Genomic DNA, 5335 nt, shown 5'->3' with positions numbered 1-5335 from the left:
GTAGCAGTGATGCTGGATATTATTTGCTTTGTGTGGGTTTGGGAGCAAGTTAAAGATCTAATTTTAATACCATTGTTATTGATACACTTTGTTTTAATGATGGTGATGTTGTGATCGTAAATGAACATACTGCCATGTACAGTTTTCTGCATGCATAGTTTTGGTGTTAAGTCACTGTATACCTACACCACTTTTAGAATTTAGTTTGTAGCTTTATTCTGTGACTTTGCAGAATTGCTTTTATTTTAAGTAATTAAGGTGACTGATAAAAAAAATCTTGCAATTAAAAGTTTGGGTTCTTTATTATTATTAATGCCTGCGACTAAAGTGTGCGTGTCTCATTGAAGATGTAGTATTATTAGCAGGATTTCATCCCCCCTGTGAAGCTGAGGAATTGTGTATTCATTGTATTTAATAGCAAAATCAAGGCTTATCCTTGTAGGACTCAATACGCACGTTTTTAATTAAATGGTGAATTCACATCTGACTCATGACTCATTACATATCTCTCTGAATATATTCTGAGCTTGACATGAAAACTGTCAAAGCTGTGCTATGTTTGATATTAACCCTGCTACCAAATGTGCTCTAAATCCCCTCTTTGTTTGTTTTACATTACAGAAGCTAGAGTTATGTTTAATTGAGCGGAGAGCATTTGATTGCTTTTCTCAAGCAGCTTTGAGGCAATCATCAATTCGATTTTCATTACCAAAACTACACAGTAGATATTGTTCATATGACAATTAAGCCTTCAAATCTTTGAATACTAAACTGAAAATGAAAATGTAGGCCTAGTTCATACTCAAACAGTCTACAAAATTCTCATTAAATCAACAGTCCAGGTGTGAAAAATAATGTGGTGTGTGTCTTATCTTAGAGCCCCAAGGGAGTTCACAGTTGCATCCAAACAGGTTCAAGATGCATCTGAATATGATTCCAGTCTTCCCACCTGCTCCAGGGATCAGCACAACTCCAGCAGGTTCATGAAATACACTTTTTTGGATTTGTTGTAAGAGCAAAGATGCCCAGAACCTTTATCAAACTTCAAGTTATCTCCTCATTGAGCCATGCTCCGGTTCCGGCGCCGCGCTAGTGGCAGCCAGTTACAGCAGCTCTTACTCAGACTGAGTAGTTTTCCTCATTGCAAATATCCCCTCTGTGGGACTAATAAAGGTATTCTGATTCTGATGCTACCGTCTGTTCTCCATGCTGTTTCTGTTTCCCCCCCCCAGTCTCACGGCATTTCGTGTTATAGTCACGACATTTAATCTATTGATTCGTGTTCACCAACAAGATTTCCCCCTTTTTTTCGTGTCACACAGAACGATTTTAAACGCAATGTATTTCTATTGGTAGTATGTTTCGTGCCTGCAGCACGTCTTTTTGTCCGGTCGGGTCTTGGAAGACCGGAAGCTGTGTGGTTCATAAAAACATGTTCTTACTCAATATCAAATCACGATTATTGTTTTTATATTAAATCGTATAATGTCTGACTTTTTTTGTCTCAGAGCCTCAGAATACTGAAATCTGTATTTTTAAATCTTCTTTTCCTTCTAATTTGTTATTATTTTCTAAATAACACACTGTTATTTACTCAACAATAACACACAATTATCCTTGTTTGTATTTATTTGTTTAATTCTATAATCTCTGGCTTTTTTGGCGTCCGTCAGGAACTGCAATTCGAAATAAAATAACCGGAAACAGACGTAACCACGCTAAATGGACTATTCGACTTCAGCCCGTGTCCAAGCCGTGTCACGTCACTACCCGATCTGCAGCTCTGCCCGATCTGCAGTGCGCATGTGCGAGATGGTCCGCCATATTGGACAACTCCGGACGGCAACCCAAGTAGGACAACATTGACACAGTGGCTTTTGGCAAAGCTCAAAAGGGAAACTCGAGAGAGATGAGTTATTGTTATTACAACGTGACTTCACTATTATTAAACAACTCTTTTTATTGGGTTCTTTTATTTAGGGTTAAGTACATTGTCAGAATAAGTGAGAAATGGATTTAACTTCTGTTAGACAGCTATATGCCATACATTTTTGCACACATTCACAGTAAATATGTATTCAGTATGATAGCTGTCTAACATAAGTTAAATTCATTTCTCACTTATTCTGACAATGTACTTAACCCCAAATAAAAGAACCCCATAAAAAGAGTTGTTAAATAATAGTGAAGTCACGTTGTAATAACAATAACTCATCTCTCTCTCGTTTTATTTTTGAGCTTTGCTAAAAGCCACTGTGTCAAGTGTCCTTCTTGGGTTGCCGTCCGGAGTTGTCCAATATGGCGGACCATCTCGCACATGCGCACTGCAGATCGGGTAGAGCTGCAGATCGGGTAGTGACAGGCCGTGCAGATCATAGATATATATAATATAATAATAATAATAATAGTGATAGTAAATATAGTAAAATAATAGTAAATATAATAGTGTTTATATATATCTATGGTGCAGATATGGTACACAGGCAAGAAACACACTACCAATAGAAATACATTGTTTTTAAAATCGTTCTGTGTGACACGAAAAGAAGTGGGAAATCGTGTTGGTGAACACAAATCAATAGATTAAATGCCGTGAGACTGGGTTGCCCCAGCACACAGGTGTCTCTTTTATCTCCTTCCTTTCCTGTCAGAATGGACCCTTGCTAATTAGCGAATGTTAGCCAGCTAGCATGCTAAACGAAGATGCTGCTTAACCATGATATATAAAGAAAGAGGGTGTTTCTCAATCGCGAGGATGCTGGCTTGGTAGTCGCGTACTTCCAAGTCACTTCCTTCAGAAACGAAGCAAGTATACTTCCAAGCCACGGCTTCGGAAAACGAAGAAGAATGGAACAGGCTAACAAGTGTGCCACTCTCTAACGGTTTCAACATAAACTGTACCGAAAATAAATACCTCACGATGTCTATCTAATTATGAACTTGCTTTACTTTCACGGAACACATTTTTGATGATAACAAAGAAATGTAACAAAGTAATTTACCAACACATGTTCTACGCCACTACAAACTTACATTTAAATTAGTGCTGCGTCGGTTCAGCAATTCTCCGCAAGGGTTTTTGAAATTGGTCCGTGCGCAAAGCATTGTGGGGATTTTAAGGACGCAAAGTCTACCCTCGAAATTTCCCCCAAACCAAGGACGCGGCCTCGGTGGAATTGCAAGTATGCTGGAGATTGGAACAGTCCTTCGGCGGCACTCGATGAAGTAGCATCCTTGGAATATTGGCTTGGAAGCCAGTATCCCCGAGATTGAGAAACGGCCAGAGAGTGTGCTAAACCGTATACTCAACCTGCACCTTATACACACTGTTATCGTTGTCATTGTGAGCATATGTGAGCATACCCACTTTAGCATTTAGACAAAATCATATGCCCACAGTGCTGTTTACGGCTAGCTCAGAGATGTAGGCCTACTTTTGACAATTGTTAATGTGAGGGGTAGGCTACATTTAGTATGACCATTTATTCAGTTAACATACTTTACTGAAGTAGTAGCCGTTTGTTTTATATTGGAACTACTGTATGTTTTTTGCATTTTCATTCTCTCTATTTGTTTGGCAGCAGGTCAAAAGTGATTTTATTGTAACGTTTTGTGAAAAGGTTGGTTATGAAGGAAATTATGATTCAAAATTATGAAGCTATAAAGTACTGTGAAAAAAATGGATTTGGTGACAATTCTCTCAAGTAAAATTGGCATATCTAATACAATAGGCTACCTCAACTGGCCTTGTTTAATTTGATCAGATTTGGACCAGAAGTTAATTTCTTGAATAGATAGGCTACCCCATTAAAGCTGTATAAAATCAGTTTCCATAGCAATTAAATAAATGTGTCGAATGAAAAATCTGCACAGACGAGGATAAAAAAGATGCAAATCACACAAACTGCTAAAGTTACTGTTGTGAGGGTGTTTGCCTAAGGATTGTGCCCAGACTTGACTGTCCTCTCTTGCCAAATAAGGATTTGTCACTGCTTGTTCTTTCTCACCAGACAACTATGGTAGGTGCACAAGATCCCTCCTAACACTCCCACCATCCTCTATTCAGTGTAAACACAACTCAGTTATTTCCATCTCAGCTCAGCAAGTTGCAATGTCAAAACAAATTTAGGTCATCAGGATATAACACAGCAATGTTGGTTAGATAACCTCCCCCCCACCCCCGGGAGCCAAAGTGCAGTCCCAGCCTCATTATAGTCACAGTATTCTAATCCCAAAATATTTGCAACTTTAAACTGTCCTGACCTTATGGAAAATATACTGTTAGTGTTTCCATCATGGCCGTCCATTGTGGTTTCCATAAAACAGCCGATTGCATTTGACTAGAATTAATTGAAATTGCATACATTTTCTAGCATAATAAGAATACAATTATTTATAACAAGAATAATAAATAATTGCAGTTACAATATACTTAACTGATGCTGTAGTTGTTGAGGTTTGCAGGCCATATCATGAGAACAGTTTATTTGATTAGGTTATTCAGCTCGAAGTATAGTTTACCCTGAAGTGGATCTGGTTTGTTTAATATGAGTCGATGAGCATCTAATGACCACTGTTGCTTTGTTTTGCTATTCTCACTACCACAGCTGCTTACAGAATATTGTCTAATAAAGCAGAAATGACTCTCTTAAAGCCAGCTGAGTTTCATTTACTTATCCGTCTTGCTTCTGGCTGTTTGTCTTTTATTGGCTTGTCAGTATCTTAGCAATGGATGGAGCTTTATACAACATGACCTGTTAAGTCGCTGTGTGGAAACACAACAGCGCCATGTGCTGGACACTGAGGTGAATCATGACTGACTGTGTCTGAAAGACAAGTTTGAAGTTATTGTATTCAGTGTGAACACTCAACAAGTATTATAATTGATGGTGTCTCGAGAGCGGAAAAGGGGGGAGGAAAATGTGTTTCTATGTTTCCATCTACATGCACTAACTCAAAAACACCGTATTTCCTGTGCATGAGTACTGGCATGATTAATGTCCCTGGATATTGACGTGCATGTTTATATTTTGTGGTTATTTATGTATGTTTCTCAGGCACTGTGCCAGTTCCCCTTTTGTTAGCCAAGACATTGCTAAATAAGGAAGACAACCTCTCATACTGCCGCTCCCTACTGTATTTATCTCCCCTAAACACACTACAACCTCTTTAACCTACAGTAGAGGACCGGTACACATGAGCAAATCTGGGCTTCATATACATTTAGATTTACTTACTGCCCTGACAGACTATTTGACATTTCTTTGAAGAGCTGCAGTCCTATTACATGGGTTGAATGTATTTAGGTCACAAACACAAACAACACAGAGCCAAA

This window comes from Pseudochaenichthys georgianus, chromosome 24, assembly GCF_902827115.2.
Source record: "Pseudochaenichthys georgianus chromosome 24, fPseGeo1.2, whole genome shotgun sequence".
Taxonomy (NCBI): Eukaryota; Metazoa; Chordata; class Actinopteri; order Perciformes; family Channichthyidae; genus Pseudochaenichthys; species Pseudochaenichthys georgianus.
This window is presented reverse-complemented; position numbering follows the sequence as displayed.